This window comes from Artibeus jamaicensis, unplaced genomic scaffold, assembly GCF_021234435.1.
Source record: "Artibeus jamaicensis isolate MK-2021 breed Jamaican fruit bat unplaced genomic scaffold, CSHL_Jam_final scaffold_1019, whole genome shotgun sequence".
In the NCBI taxonomy this organism is placed as follows: Eukaryota; Metazoa; Chordata; class Mammalia; order Chiroptera; family Phyllostomidae; genus Artibeus; species Artibeus jamaicensis.
The window spans coordinates 30,162,494-30,179,300 of record NW_026522025.1 but is presented as its reverse complement, the minus strand read 5'-3'; the positions used below and the strand labels follow the sequence as shown (position 1 = coordinate 30,179,300).

Here is a 16,807-nt window from a genome sequence, read left to right as displayed (position 1 = left end):
AACAGGTGCTACAGCCACAGCTGCGCCAGCATCCCGCTCGGCTCTAGGGATAAGGTTTTCTTTCTTTCAACGGGTTTTTTGGAAGTAGGGAGGAGACCAGGCCCCCACCGGACCAATGCAAGCCGCGGTTGTTCATTGCCTAGCAACAGGCGGAGCCAATGGGAGGTAGCCCGGCCTGCGGCTCTGGCTCCGCGGGGGCGGGCTGGGAACCTAGAAGACCTGCCGCGAGCAAAAGGCAACTGCGAGGGGCGGAGCGGAGCCGTGCAGCGGATCCGCAAGGCGGGAGCCGGAGCCGGGGGCGGGGCCGCAGGCCCGGGGCGCTGCGTGCGAGCGCCTCAGCGGGCCCAAGGGGCTGCGCGATCTTGAGTACGACGCCGTGCCGTGTCTCCCGGCAGCTCCCGGGGACCGTGACGGTGAGAGCCTAGCCCCACGGCGCGGATAGTGACGTGCCCGACTGGGGAGGGGCGACTGCACCAGCGGGACCCGCGACCGTGGGTCCGGGGGTGGGGGTGGGCGCGGGGCTGAGGGTCGGCACCTGGCTGGGCGACCCGTTTCTCATCCAGAGGCTCGGCGCGGCCGTTCGGGCGGTTGAAGCTGGCGAGCGTTGACCTCCCCGGCCGCGCCCAAAGGTAGATGTGGGAGGTAGGTGCCAGCTTGGGGATCGTTCTCGCTGGCGGTCGCAGTGCTGTGCGTATGGTAGGGCTCTGGCCCAGGGAGCCTAAAACCCTCTTCTGGATGGAAAGAGCTTGGCGCCTGGCTTGTAATGACGAGCGATGCGGAGACTTGGGGGAGGAGGAGATGGCAAATTTGGGGCTGCGGTGTCTCAGCGGAGGCTGCAGGGCATACGGGTTTCGAAATTTTTTAGCGCAATCCCCGAGAGTTGGCCTTAGAATGAGTTACTAGGCGTCCCATGGTTGCTGCAGAAGAAGAGAACCTTGATGATAGTTATATGTGTAAGGGAAGAACTTACATCATCTAAGAGGCAGGCATGTGTGAGAATATTTCCATGTAGAATTTCGTAGTATAGTACAGTAAACTGAATTATGAGCTAGCGCCCTGCCCCCTTTTGAGCCTACGCTGGTCGCCCAGTTATGCAAGTCACTTGGGCCCAGGAAATGGAATCTGCTAAATAATTTGTTCTCAGCACGTGTGATACAGGAATCTTTAGATTATTACCCCACTTCGGGGCTGTAGTTAATGATTGCTAAATTATTATTACTTGCGACGCTGATCAAGTGCTTATTTAATCTGAGCGAATTGAAATTTCCCAATTCTGGACTCCATACTGGGGTGAGGATTAAAAGAAGCCCTCCTCCGAGGGTGGTTCAGAAGTGTCAGAGAGGGTGTTTCCTGAAATTTGAAAATGCTGGGCTTCCCTAACAATTCAGATTGGAGTCTAGGTCAAGATTTGGCTGTGAATTGTGGGTGCCTTAGAATTGTTCACTATAGAGGAGGGATTGGTTTACTGTTGAGGTAGGAAAAAAAATTCTGGCAGCTTTGACCCTGACCTGAAAAAGTAGATATGACTTAACACATTTAGAAGACTGAACAAAATATGAAAAGAATGTGAGATCTAGAGAGAGGGAAAAATGCCTTTAGAGTTTAAATTTAGGTCAGGCTAACCTGAAATTTAGAATAAGATAGGTTTATGAACTTGGATTTAGCCAGCAAAACTTAATCCATCCAATCCTAACTATTTTAACCTACAGGCCTGGGAAGATTAGGTTTTCATTCAAACTAAATAAGTGAAATTACTGATTTTGGTGGAAATACTTGATACTCTATTCTGCCTCCTGTTAGTGAAAGTTTCGAAAAATGCTTTTGAAGAGGATGAAGAAACTGGTAGTTAAAATGAAGGTTCTTTTAATGACTCACTGGGTCTTTTCAGCCAAGTCATTTTATACCCTTCCGCCTCTTCTCTTTCTCCATGTGTACAATGAAGATAATAAAGCCCTAGGGTTATGTAACATGAGTGAAACAAGTTTGAAGATAACTGCAAGGACTTGGTTATTCTAGGATGAAATGTGAAGATCTCATAACACATTGTGCCTTATGACAAAACTTGTTAAAGTATATTATGTTCCAAACACACTGAGGTGGTATATAAGAAAACTAAAATGTTAACTGTTAAGATGACTTGCCAAAGGCCTCAAGGCCGACATGAAATCAGATTATATCCTTGGCCTACCCAGAATCCTGTCGTAGCCGCTCTTTGACAAAGCTGGCCATGACACAGTTTTTATAAAAGGGGACATTTGAGTGTCTTCTATGTAATATGCACCTACAGTTAAGATGGAAAGGCACTGTTCCAGAATTGTGTGATTTTAATTCATTTCCCATGCTGAAAATGGAGCAGTCCCAAAGCATTTCAAGTGTTTTTATATATCACTTATCAGTGAATGTGTAAGCCTTGAATATATAAGCCTTATTAGTTCGCTAAGTTCACAGAGAGGTTTTAGTACTCTGTGGGTTTGTCTTGTGTCTCTCTGGTGATGGTGATCACAGTTAGTTGCTAATGAAGGTACAAGTTATCTTGCATCCACAAATTTATGGATTGAGATAGAATAGAAAAGTGTACCATTCATTATTGATACTGGAAAAATACCTAAAATTTTTACATTTGATAGTGGGTCAATATTACATAGTACCAGCAGATTTACTGAATTATATTTTAATCTTTTAATAAATATTTATTAAACACTTATTAAGCCCTCATCAACTTGCCAGACCTGTGCATAAAAATGATGAGTGTTGCTTTATGGAGTTTGTTTTAGGAAATTTACAATAAGGGAGAGAGCAGAAATAGAAAATAAAAAATGCAAATATGGGAAGGCTTCAGAAAAGAGAACTTTACCTGTGTCCTATTAGAGGGGAGGAGGTAGTGGTGTGGTTCCCCTGTTGAACACACAGTGGCCTGTTCTGTGCAGTGTAGCATTGGGGACACACAGGTGGTTTGCTAGTTAGAGCCGGGTGGGGTGGGTTAGTGATAAGCTTGGAAAATAGCCATATGACCTTTGACCAGTAAGTGATAGGGAATCTTTAAAAGGTTTTGTTCAGGGGAATTGTATGTCATTTTCACTCTAGAAGTATTTCCACCAAAATCAGTAACTGCCCTACACAGCAGTTAAAAACTAAAAATATCTTATTGAAGCCCCCAGAAGTTTTTAGAAAGTAAAAATGCTTGTTCATATAATCAACCTTTACTGAGTATCTTTTTCATTTGTTTTTTATTGAGGTATAATTGACATAACATTAATTTCAGGTGTAACACAATGATTCGGTATTTGTATATATTGTGAAACGATCACAGTTTGTCTAGTATCTTCTGCTTTTAAGATGCAGGAGTAGAGATGCAAGGATAAATCAAATACAGCCCCGTTTTCAAGCAACTTGCCACTCAGTCGGGGGGAGACCACAGTTATAATGCAGTGCAGAATCTGAGTGTCATAAGAGGTATGTTAGGTCCTAGCAATGCAGGATCTGGGATGAGAGAAGATAAATTCAAATTAAAAACAGTTCTTAACCAGAAATTAAACCGGCCAGTTTAACAATCAGTGCAATCCTGGCTAACATTTGTAGTTCCCTATTAACCCTTATTTCGTACACTGCCCTCCTTAATTCTTTCGAGTCAAATTTTTGGTTTGACCACCATTCTACTTAGCTTTGGGACCTTGACAGAGTTGCTAGTTGCCCTTTATCTTCTCTGTGTCATGGTTGTCTCATTTGTGCATTAGGGATGCACAACCTGCTTTATAGGGTTGTGATGATTAAATAAGAAAGTATGTTCATATCTAGAACAGTGCAGGAAAATGTACATTTTCTGAGCTTACGTTCACTGAGCACTTAGTATTTCTATTTGATGTAAAGTGCTGTAGCTGGATAAGAACCAACTTAAGGAGAGGATCTCTTTTTTATCACTAGTGGAACTATATGAGCCCCTGATAAAGTCTCTCCATTCAAAGAGGCCAAACACATTCTGTCACACCAAGCTTTGCTTGTTATCTCCTTTTCTTGTTTGCTGATCGCTTGCTTCTCTGAAATCCTGTTTCCATTTTCAGCCCTCACTAATCACCAAGTTTAACATATTTTTCTGTTTAGATCTTGCCGTTTCTATCACATTTGTTGCCTGCCATTCATCACACTTTCCACTTGAAAACTTTTTCCCCCTTGCCTTTCTCAAAGCGTGGCCACTCGGTTTTTTATCTCTTACATCTAGATTACCTTCACTCACCTATTATATGTTGATGTCCTTTAGGGGTTCTTTCTGCTTCCCCTTTTTTCTGTATGAATGCAACGATCACATACATTCTAAATTTGCCTGGATGCCTTTTGACCTCCTGGCCCCCGAGTTTATCCCTGTTTGAATGTCTCATGATGCATCTCTAAACCCAGTGAGTTCTACACTGAGCTCATTATCTCCACAATAAACCAAACTCAGGCTTATTAACCTTACTCTTCTGCTCTCTTCATCTAAGAGATAGTGTCTTCTCTCTGGTAACAGAGACAAATTTTTTTACAAAGAGTAAATGCCTCCCTTTTGTTTACTTGTCACCATGTTTATTAATGCAGCTTTTGAAGTATCTTTTCTGTGTCCTTTGCTATCCTCATTGTCATAGGTTAAGTCAGCCAGCCAGTCCCTGACTATCAGCTGCCCAGTTTGCCATGTTTTTGTGCTGGGACTGCTGAAAAAGGAGCCCATTTTGGAAACATTAAGATGGGAGGCAACTGCTCGAAGAATATTGTTCTAAAAGAGTTGTAGCACTACATACGATACTAAAATCATATACAAAGCTTGAGTAGCTAGTAGATCCTATAACCAGGATGAGTACCAGCCATAGGGCATACTTTCTACCTGATAGTTAGTAGTGTAGGTTCTCAAGGTCCCGTCTTGGGTTAGTCAGTTTGTCGCTACTTGATTGTAATCTGGTTGTTGTGCTTTCCTAGTTAAAAGGTGGCACCTTCAACATTACTCTTTCCGTTCTGTATCCAAGTTTTAGAAATAGCCTACATAAGATCTAGCATATAAAAGCAAGAAAATATTTGAGAAATCATCACTAAATACAAACCATCATCAGCTGTGTGACTTTATAATAAGGAGATGGGCTCAGAGATTTTATATCTTGATCTGGATACTTGCTCTGTGTCAAGAGGAGGCCAGGGTCTGTGAGGCTTTGGAATCATAGTTTTTATTCTTACCTTCCAGATTAAATAGCTGGATTTTTATACCTGCTTTCCTGGTTTGTAACTGGATAAGTCAACTAATCTCTCTGAGCCTCAGATTCTTCCATCAATAAAATAGTGTTATATCTACTTCTTACTAGGGCCATCATGAGGATAAATGGCATAGCTGATGAGCCACATCTGGCCGCTGTAGAGGCTTAGAGCGGTGGTAGTTCTCTCCTACAGTTCCACACAGTTGGCTAGTACAGGAGTTCTTAACTTCCTGCCCATGGACCCTTTGCAGATTTGTGGATGCTTTGTGAATCCTCTGACCCTAGCTCAAAATGCCTGTTTCAATACAATGCTTTTAAGGAGGGAGGGTCATTGGTTTTGGATTCTGTGACCCAAAACAGTTTAGTCCCTGAGTTGGCAGTTGGCAGTTGGCAGCAGGCCTAGGACCCAGGGCTTTTGGTGTCTCATTGCCAGACAGGGTACAATGTAGAGTTGTTCAAAATATTTTAAGAACATTATATATTAAAAATATATTTTAAAGGACTTGAGGTACAGAGAATCAGATTAGTTACAATCCTTGGCTCATGACACAGTCTCGTAATTGGTCCATTTGTTTAGTTTTAATAATATACTCATAGGAATCACCTAACATAAAGCAAAGACCTGGACGGGCCTCTCCGTCCCTTTTTTCTACTTGCCTCACCTGATGCAACTATTTACTGAACCCTGTATTCATCATTTCCTTGGTATCTTTTTTATATAGTTTTATTGAAACTTTAAGTTTTTAATACATACTCTACCACTAGAAACTATATGTTAGATGCCCTATCTTTTGAGATGTTTTTCACTTTATAAGACTGAAATTCATCCACTTGAAAGTATATTGCTGAGGTTTATGTACATTTTATGTCACTGATGTCTTCTGATTGCTGCATGATGTTCCATTTTTCAGCTTTGAAAAGAAAGATAGCTTCTTTTTTGTTCTTTTTCTTAGTAATTTTCATGTAAGAACGTTATCCCTGCTACTCCTACCCCTGCACTGGAAGAATTTGAAGTTGGTATACTGTCTGAAAATTGTTGCACTCTTGGTTCATACACTAAATCAGCTTCCTGCTTTTGTAAGCTGGCACCAGTGAAGATGTGATTGAAGGCCTCTCTGAGTTGCAGCATGGCCAAAGTGTTGGCTCTTCTTTATCATGATATTACAGTGGCGTGCCTCACACTAATATGTCATTGAGCTTTGTTGACATGTATCCAGCAAACTTTATTGGGTTCCTACTATGGGTCCGTTATGATATCTCATAACAAATCAGGGTACGAACAGAGCGATGACAGGCCTGCTGACCAGAAACTCAGTTTAGGTGCAGAGAGGGGTCTCATTATGGTTAGATCTGGCTGTAGTAGGGTGAATGCAAAGGTTCAGGAAGCAGAAAGAGAAGAGAATGGTAGTTTGGGGAAAGCCTGGCAGTTGGGCTTTATATTCTAGATTTTCCAAAAATGTTTTTGTGTATTGCTTGTTTGAATTTTAATATTTTGTATGCCTTGTAATTCATTCTGGTTACTCAGTTGGAAGTTACTCTCTGATTATAATTTCATCTCGAGGTGAGCTGGTAGAGAGTCAGGTACCTTTGTGTATGTTCAGTTTGAAAAAGCAGCTCACACACTGTGTATTCCCTTCTCTTCACGTGAAAGCCAGCAGGGTGTAATAATTAAATGTGCTGGACCACTGTGGTTTGAATCTTGGTTTTGTCACATTCTAGCTATGCCACTTGGGCAAGAAAACTCTCTGGGTGGTCTGTTGCCTCATCTGTAGTAGGGGGAAAATAGCTATTTGAGTTATTTTTGAGATTGAATGAGTTAATACATGTTTTTATGTGCTTTAACTTTCTTATTCCAAGTAAATGGTTATGCATAATAATTTTATTTTTATTGTTAAAAGTAAGTAGAATCTCATTTGTTAAACATGTGGTTTTGCAGACAGTGTGCTCACATTCTGTTATAAAAATGTGATGAAGAGATTTTGATACAGCTATACTTGATTCTATTTTAAGCCCCATGAGATATGTAAAAATCATAGATGATAGAACTGGAAATTCTTTAAAGGTCATCTAGTTTGACCTCCTAATGTGGACACTGAAAACCAAAGAAATTGGGACCGGCTCAAGGTTGCTCAGTGAAATGGTAGAAGGGGCAGTGCCCCTGGCACCCATTCTGGTCGTCTTCCAGCTCCCTCTCAGCGCCCCTGGAACGACAGTTCCCAGAAGAAAACTACATTTAATTGGAGAGCCAAGGCCAAACAGATGAAAACATAGCAATAAAAAGTCAGTCTATAGTGAAATGTCAGATGGTGTGATGTGAACTCTTAAGTACATACCTGCGTAACTTCATGCGCTGCTCCCTTGAAGCAGAGTGTAATTAACTGATTGACCTGGAAATAAATTATACACACACACACACACACACACACACACACACATATATATATATATATATATATATATATATATGTTATTGCTCATGCCATTCTGCCATTAGTTTTGGTGTTTGAGAGTGGTGCTATTCATCCCCATTGCCTCTGCTTATCATCAATTTCTGTTTAAAAACTTGGATTTTTTCCTTATTATATGAAATATATATTTACTCATAGACAATTTGGAAGACACAAAGAAGTAGAGATTATTCATAATATTTTATGGGTGTGAAAATGCGTGAAGAAAGGGATGAAAGTCCTGCCCTTGTTCTTCTGTTTTCTACTCCCAGGCTGGTCTTGTCTTCCAGTTTTTCCTGTTCTTCTGTCTTTATAGAACAGAATTTATACCTGTACTTATATACTCATATATAATTTCTAAAAGATCAAATAAGGTCATGTATTTGCTGCTCTGCAGCTTAAAAAATTACTTGATAAAATATCATGGAACTCTTTCCAAATAGTAAAATATCTAATAATAGCTAATTGGCATTTTTGGGTATTTAACCATGTATCCAAGGCCCTTTACATGTATAAAGTTATATTTAATAATGTTGTTACCTAAATTTTGAAGCTAACTTTAGGGTTTTTTTTTATTTTTTTAGATTTTATTTATTTATTTTTACAGGGGAAGAGAAGGAGAAAGAGAGGGAGAGAAATATCACTGTGGTTGCCTCTCCTGCGCCCCCTACTGGGGACCTGGCCCACAACCCAGGCATGTGCCCTGACTGAATCAAACCAGTGACCCCTTGCTTTGCAGGCTGGCATTTAATCCACTGAGCCACACCAGCCAGGGCACAACTAACTTTATTAATCACATTGTAATTCTTTGAGGTAAAGACTGTTTTTACTCTCCTTCTGCAGTTGAGGAAAATGAAGTCCCAAGATCTCTGTTCTGAGCAACTTACCTTATAAGTGCTGGAAGTGGGTTTGAAACCAGGCCTGACTTTGGCTCCTGTGTCATTATAGCATGCTGTTTCTCATACTGCAGCAATAATTGGTGTATATAAGGAATTTAATGTAGCATTCTACTCTATAAAGTAGCTTTTTAATGGCAAATTCTGGCTCAGAGCTTCACTGAGATTATATTCCTCAACCCAAAGGAATACACCTGAAATATTTTACTATGATTTGTGTCTTCACACTATTTGGGGCAGTCTTTGTCCTGTTGGGAGATTTGATTTAATGATTGGTAGTAGCACATACTGCTTCCCGAGCCTCCCATCCACTGATTCTGCAACTCATGGCAGTTAAGAGAATGGGTTCTGGGGTCTGGGGTGGGGAATACACCCCGGTTCTGCCACTTGCCAGTTCTAGGACCTTGCACCAATTACCTAATTCTTATGTGCCTCAGTTTCCTTATTCTGTAGAAAGGAAATAACAGTGAGGGTGATTGTGAGGGTTGACCTCATAATATTACAGAGCATTTAGAACGGCACCTAACATGTGTTTGTTAGATCGGTCCCCTGTATACCAGGTACACGCTGCTCAGATATACCCATTATCCCATAAACCCACAGCTATCCTGCAAAGTAGATAGTGTCACCCTGTTTCCCAGGTGAAGAAACAAGCTCAGGCTTGGTCAGGGTGTGACCCCAGTCTGTCTGACCCAGGTCTGTGAGGCTTGCATTGCTTGCACTGGACTTTCCAACTGTGGATTCTCATAGCCACAAGCTGAGCAAGAGGCGGATTTTGAGTTTTAGCCATTCAGTTATATATTAAAATGTAATTTGTGAAGAATTTACTTCTGTGGGAAATAGCTATACTATGAAATTGTGCCATTTAAGCCAAATCATTTAGATTTTAAATTTGTAAAAAGCAGATTTTCTAGAGGTTGAATTTTTATTGTGTTTTTATTTTGATATGCATGCCTAAATTGGGATTTTGTAGTTTACTGTAGCAGAGGCATTTGCATTGGAATTAAAAACTATACATAGTCTTCCTTGGAACAAAATTAGAGTAGGAGGTCGTATTAATTTTTAAATAATCATAATGTGGTTCTTGAGAGCAAGTGTGTCTCTTAAAGTATGCTGATAATGAAATTCTCAAGTTTTATGACTGAATTTGTGAGATAAGCACTAGTGTTTAAAGACTTAGTTTTAATCATTTTGTTTTCTCAAACTAACAATGTGGTGGCTCTGACTTTGTGAGATCTTAACAAAGACCTTAGTTTGCTATTTGTGAAAAATCCTGCACAATATTTAGAAGCCCAGATGGTATAATGTTTCCATATAATGAAAAACTATTATTTTTCTCACACTTGATTGAAGTTTGTTTTAGAATTCTGATTAGGTAGGCAAATGTGCCTTCTCAAGTTTGAATTCCCAGTGAACCTGAACACTTAAAATTGTGTACAGTGTGAAGGGAGTCTTGTAATCCTGATGTTACTTACATTTACATTTTTGCTGAGCTCTCTGTCAGTGAGCATATGTGTTAGGAGAGGCTTGGGGGATGGAGAGAAATGCTTTCCCCTAAGAGGCTCACATCTTTTGCATCGTTTCCACTGCTGTTTTCCTTTAACCACTTCTGCTTGCTGGAATGAACATGTTGCTTTACAATTAGTTATTTACCTGAGTATTCATTGATTATTCCGCCCATTAAGATAAGTGGGAAGACTACAGAAATGTAAAATAAGTGGTATTTAAAGACTAGCTGGGAAAGATGAAACATGCTAGTAAATGGATGGAGGATCTAGAGAGTGGAATTTTGCAGGGTGTGTAGAGGGCATGGTGGTGGCTGAGCTCTGAAGCAGTAGTGCGAGGGAGGTGAAAGAAGCAAGCAAAGGTGGAGAGCACAGGCTGGAGTGCGTGTGCCATATGTGGGGCTCAGTGCATTTATAAGCATTTACTGAGCACCTGCTGGGTTTCAGAAACTGTTGGATACAGAAATGAATGATTCCCTATTCTGTAGAATTTCATACACTAATGGGGGAGGCATCCAACTATAACAACATGGAGTGGTTAATTACAGTGCTGGATGACATCATTGTCCTAGAACTGAGTAGTTGCTTTTGTACTTTATGTTATTGCTTTAGTTATGTTTCAGCAAGAGACATGTAAATTAAGGAAGGAATTCAGAAATGTATACAGGGATGGGCAAAAGTAGGTTTACAGTTGTTCTTATGGAAAATAATACAAGAATAAGCTGTTTCATGTGCTCACAAGTGTAAACCTACTTTTGCCCACCCTGTATATATATTTTAAAACTTTTATTAGTTATTTATTGCTGAGTAACAAGTTACTCTAAAATCTGGAAGCTTAAAACAGTAAGCGTTTATCTCCCGATTTCTGTTGATAAGGAACCTTGAAAGCACCATGCTGCTTCAAGGTATTGGACAAGGTTGCAGTCATCTCAAAGCTTGACAGGGGGAGGATCTACTTCCAAACTGACTCTTCTGGCTCTGTGCAGGCCTGAGGGTCCTCACTGGAGACATTAGTTCCTTGACACATGGTCTTTCATGGGGCTGCTCCCAACATGAGAGCTTGCTTTCCCCAGAAACAGGGATTCAGGAGTAGTGAGTAAGAATTGATCCCAGATGGAAGCCACAGCCTTTTTATAACCTAAACTTGGAAGTGAAATCCCATCACTTCTGAAACATTCTAATCATTAGGAGCTAGTTGCTAAATCCACCCTGTAGTCAAGGGGCAGGATAACCCAAAGGTATGTATACCAGGAAACAGGAATAATTGACGGCCAAAATAGAGGCTGCCTCTTCCAAAATTCCTCAGGTGGCTAATGCATATAGAGAACTGAGTCTTTGCGTAGAAGGAAGAGGAAGAACCAGCTAAGGAAGTTTTCTGATGGAGAAAAAAAACAGGTGTAATTAACCTGAACCACAGATGTTTTTGCTAAAGATACATAAAGTTACTTTGGATGTTGTCTTAATATTTAGTCTACTGCAGAAAATAGTAAAATAAGTTTTTCTGTCCTCATTAACATTGTATGTACCTGATCTAATTTCTGGGAATTGTTTTTATGCCTTTTCAAAGCACAGTATATGAGAGAGACGCTATTGTTTGTGGCATAGCAGAGTTTATAAGTGTGCCTGGATTTTAAATAGTAGATAAGTTTCTTCTAAAAAAATGATGAAAATCTTTCCTATTATATTCTACTTGGAAGATAGGTAGATGGAGAGATTTGAGTGTACAGTGCTGACGGGTGCAACTGATGGTAAAATGAAAAGAGCACAGTTTTGAAGACTGAGTTTTTTGTCCAAACTTCACAACCAATTACAAATGACTTCAAGTAATACTGTCGACTTTCTGAGCTCAAGTTTCTTGTCTATAATATAGATAAATACATATGAAAGAAAATTCTTTGACATGGAAATAGTAGATTTATGAAAATTCCAAATTTTCTGTCAGTTTTCTAAACTAGAAAATGCTACTAGATAATTCTTATGTTCTGCACAATCACTTTACCCAAACAAACTAGAGTCCCTTGTTTGTTTTATACCTGAATTATATGGCATTGGTACTTTGCCACACAGAGGGAAGCCAAAGCAGTCCTTCAGAAATAGTAAGATGATATTTGTTTCTAAAATGATTGCAGTTTTACTGTAATTAGTCAGATTCTCTATTATGAAGACTTACTGAAGTGTACGTTTGGAATACTCGAAACAAAGAAGTGTATGAGTGCCCATATGCATATTACATATCAGTAAGGAATAAGCTGTCTCTCTGAATAGAATTTTTTTAACAGATCAATTATTTAATTAGGTCCTTTGTAAGAAATTTAGAACACCAGTTTGTGAGGATAATGCCTATCTGTGAGAGCAGACACGGAATGGAGTTAGCACTGGAGCTGAGGGACAGCTTTGATTTGTGGCAGAATTTACGAGTCCACGGCTTCCTGATCAACCTTGCGCGGCTGTGTAGTCTCTCTCCTTCTCTTGGTCAAAGATCTTACTCTCCTGGTGTCTGGGCTGGCACAGCTTCTCCTTGAAGTAAGCATCTGTTTGGGGATTTTCACACACTGATACCAGTTTTGATAGCGGTGTCAATGACAGACTTCTGGTGTGTTCTGTGTAGAGGAACTTGATTAAGGACAGAGGTCTGGTCACAAGTAGCAGGCCGCTGAGCAGGCGCTTCAGGAAAACTAGCCTCTTGCCTCTGTGACGCCCAGCAGGGACGGTCCGAATGGTCCCAGGAGTGACGCTGGCCCGTAGTCTCCTCACATACTAGGGAAGGCTTTCTTGATGTGGCTCAATAGTTTTCAAGGCACACCTTCATTGGGATAATATGTAGGCATTCTGCAGCATTTTTAACCACTCAGGTACCACCATTCTGGTTGCCACAAACTGGTTTTGTGACAGTAGCAAGAACTTTCTCCTTTTTCTTTTCAGTCCTGGATTTAGCTGCTGAGTAGTGCATCCTCTCGTACGTGGCCTTTCAGGAATACATAGCCGATTGGCACTATCTGCCACTTCCTCTGACTCGGACCGGGTTTCAGCTGCAGCAGGGCTTTCCCATTTTAGGCATCTTGGCCTTGAGGTTAACCTTCCTATTAGCCTCGCCACCAGCATCAGCCTTCATGGCTCCAGGTTTCTTCCCCTTAGTATCTGGAGTCTCAGGTTTTTCACCTGCCATCTTGTAAGGTGGGAAGAAGAGGGGAAAGAATTCTTAGTTACGGAATACTTTCTAGGTTATTTGTTTTTATATATTTTAAGATTGTTTCCTAATAGTCTTAGATGAGTGAAATGACTTTTACAAGATGTTTAAATTCTTTAAGCTTCAATTTTTGTTCATAAAATTCACTTGTGATCTTGATCTATCTTGAAATCTGGGGAGCTGTCCTAACAGCTGGTATTTAGAGGGAATTGAGGATTCCAGATCACTTGAACCAAAACCGACCACTGTTGACTTTTTTCCTGTTGTTTTCTTTCATGAAACTATCTAGCATAATCAGATTTGTTCTATGACTTGCAATAGATAATTGTGTCTAGTATACAATGGTTTGCTATGACTCGATTAATATATTGGGTAGGCCAAAAAGTACATTTGTTTTTTTCTGTAAGATGGATTTAGTAGTGCTTAGTTGTCTTTAATTTCATTCAAAACAATTTTATTAGATGGTATTGTGACATCTGGCATATCAGTGTACATTTAAAAAAACATCATAATTGGTGAATTTTTGTGTAGCCATTTAACTATTGAAGATGGAAGAAAGCATGCAACATTTTCATCATATTATGCTTTATTATTTCAAGAAAAGTAAAAATGCAATTGAAATGCAAAAAGACTTGTGCAGTGAGTGTGTAGAGAAGGTGCTGTGACTGATCGAATGTGTCAAAAGTGGTTTGAGAAGTTTCGTGCTGGAAATTCCTTGCCGGATGATGCTCTGCAGTCAGGTAGAACAAATGAAGTTGATAGCGTTCAAATTGAAACAACAATTGAGAACAGTCAGCATTGTAACACGAGGAAAATCGCCGACATACTCAAAATATCCAAATCAATAAAGTTATTGGTGAAAGTGAAAAACATGTCTTTTATGGAAAAAACCATATGGACTTTGGTTTGTCCATATGACTACCTATTTATAATAACATTAATTGTGTATATATATATATATATATATATACATACACACAACATAATATGTATATAAAATATGGAACTTAATTCTGGGCCAGTGCCATGCTTTAATGGAGTCTTTCTTGGCTGCTTTGAGGCTTTCAAAAATGAACTTGGGATGGTACAAGATTTAGTTATAATTAAGCTAGAATAGAATACTGTGCTTAAATTAGTCTCTTGATTTTTGAGATATACATTGATTAAGAATCTTAAGGCTCCTCTCTTGGAAAAACTGAAACTGATTGGTTAACTTTTATCACAAGCCTTGTAGTTTATAATTAGTTGCATCATTGAGCAGAAGAGGTGATAGAAGGTTCTAGATTATGTGAAATCATATACTAGAAGTTCTTTGTTTCATGGCACTTTAAAATGGAGTTCTGGTTTTCATTGTGAAGATTTAGTCCTGAATACTTTGCAGTTGATTTCATCTTAAGTAATAGGACAGGCAGCAGTGTTTACTGTCTAAACCTGCAGATGCTGGACAGCTAAATTCACAGAGAAAGAGCACCTGACTTAAATTACAGTTTTACAGAATGGATATGCAGTAGACACACTTTGGTGTTTGACAATCTTCCTGTATGAGGACAAAAGGCACCTATCGCAGTTGAGTCATTTTCAGATATCCTGAAAGATAAAAGGACTTGGAAAAGTGCCATGTCTGTTTTCCTCTAATCCTGTTCCTCCCCACGATTTATTGATTACAGAGTTAATCTACTGCCTGATAGATTTTTTATAAGGACATGTGTCTTCAGATCATCTAAGGATTTATGTCCAGCATTTATTGGGTACAGCAGAGCATTCTGTTACAGGTTTTAGAATTCCGTCATTTCAACAGTCAGATCTGTACCTTGCTAATGATAATTGCTGATATTAATTCAGTGTTCACATTCCAGGCAGTTTGCAAAATAGTTTATGTGCATTATCGCACTAATTCCCAGGGAAAACTACAGAGTAAGAGCCATAATAATGACAGTTTACCTGGGGGTAAACTTGGTCTGAAGAACATTAAATAACTTACCCAAAGCAGAGCTGAGTTAGAGTAGATGGGTTATTATCTTTTGGACTCTGTTTTGCTTATAGCTCTTATCCCTGAAAGCCAAAAGTAAAATCATTGCCTGCCTTGATGCAAACTCAACCTTTATCCTGCTCATCCTGTTCATCCTGTTGTTGAAGACATCCATCTGGACAGTGGGAAGTGCAAAATGAGTAGAAATATGGTAAAAATTCCGTGCCAGAGTGAATGGCTTTCTGTGTATATGTGCGTGTGACATCATAATGTTACCATACCACCACCCGTAAATTCCAGAGGCAGAGGTTTTGCGAAAAAGGAAGTCTTTTATTTAAAGGCTATACAACTTATGAAGAATAATGACTTCTGCCTCGTTCCCTTTCAAACACCCAAAGGTAAATAATCCCACCACCCTCTGCCAGATCAGTTCAAGGCTGCGTCTGGAATCCCCTCTCCCGTTTAAGAATATTGTCCTTTGGGGGCTTAGATGGTTCCCAGTCATAGTTTGGCTCCAAGTGTCTTTTGGAGTTTTCTAGCCACATGCTGGAGCTCGGGGTCTCCGCCTAGGGCAGGGGCGTCACCATGCTCACCTCCATGATATATGAGTGTTGTGACCTTTTCAGCCCATGCGGGCTCTGTGCAAGCTGTGTCACAAGCCACATTAGTTGTTTTTACCCTTCCCCAGGGTATGGCAGCCTGTCACACCCCAGCTCGGCTTCAAGCCACACCTTGGGGTTTCTTGCAACCCTGCCCTCACTTCGGGACTGCAGTCTTTTTGCCTTGGCACTTCCTGATCCCTGTCCTTGACCCTCCCCTCTGCCCAGCAGTCTGGCCAGACCTCTATGTTACAATAACATGTAATACATAACATCATTTGCATTAGTATAAATAGTATGCTGCTATATGGCCTAGGAATCATCTGTAATTTCTTTTGCCTGTATTTTAATCCATCTGTGAATCCTGAAGGCACTGTCTCCGGCACACATTCCTAACTTGTTCACCTGTTTCCACTCTCAGAACTTCAGTGTAGTACTGACCTTGCGTGAATGATTGTAGTAGCTTGGTTTCTTTCAGCCTCCACTATTGCTCAGCTATAATCTACTTAGAGGGGAGAGTAGTTAGAGTGATCTTTTTTTAAGGCCTCAAGATCATGTTGCTTTCCTGCCAAAACTGCTTCAATAACGTTTTGTTGCAGTTCAGAAAAAGTCCAACTGCCTACCATCTATCCTTGCTCATGTACCTGAAACTTACTGACCTTTGTGTTATTCTTACTTACCAAGTTCATTTCCATCTTGGGTCTTCCTACCTATTGGTTCTCTACCTGGGCTGTTCTGCTCATTGATCATCTTGTGGCCAACCCCTTATTATTTAGGTCTCAGTTCAAACGTCAGCACCTTTCTTTGCTAATCTAGATACCCTCACCCTAAATTGCTCTCATGTTAACTGTGTTGTATGTTCTTTATAGTTCTTATTACACTCCTAGTGTTATGTTCATGTAATTTATTTCTTATCTATTTCTGTCCCCACTGGCATGTGAACTTCTTGAGGGCAGGGCCTCCCCTGTGCCTAGAATAGTGCACTTGGCAC

General features: G+C 40.2%; 1 protein-coding gene and 1 pseudogene across 6 annotated transcripts in view; one reads left to right on the top strand and one right to left on the bottom strand.

Annotated features, from left to right (window-relative positions):
* The first annotated feature begins 231 nt into the window (after positions 1-231).
* SSX2IP (SSX family member 2 interacting protein) overlaps positions 232-16,807 on the top strand; it is a 44,356-nt gene continuing 27,780 nt past the window's right edge. For 3 of the 6 annotated variants that reach the window (XM_037163974.2, XM_037163975.2, XM_037163970.2), the window contains exon 1: positions 233-413. The gene's annotated coding sequence lies outside the window, so the exon portion shown is untranslated. Of the gene's footprint in view, positions 414-580; positions 643-16,807 lie in introns of those variants that run through there. The other 3 variants (XM_037163973.2, XM_037163972.2, XM_037163971.2) reach the window with 2 other exon arrangements.
* LOC119062882 (60S ribosomal protein L6-like) lies at positions 12,374-13,227 on the bottom strand (annotated as a pseudogene).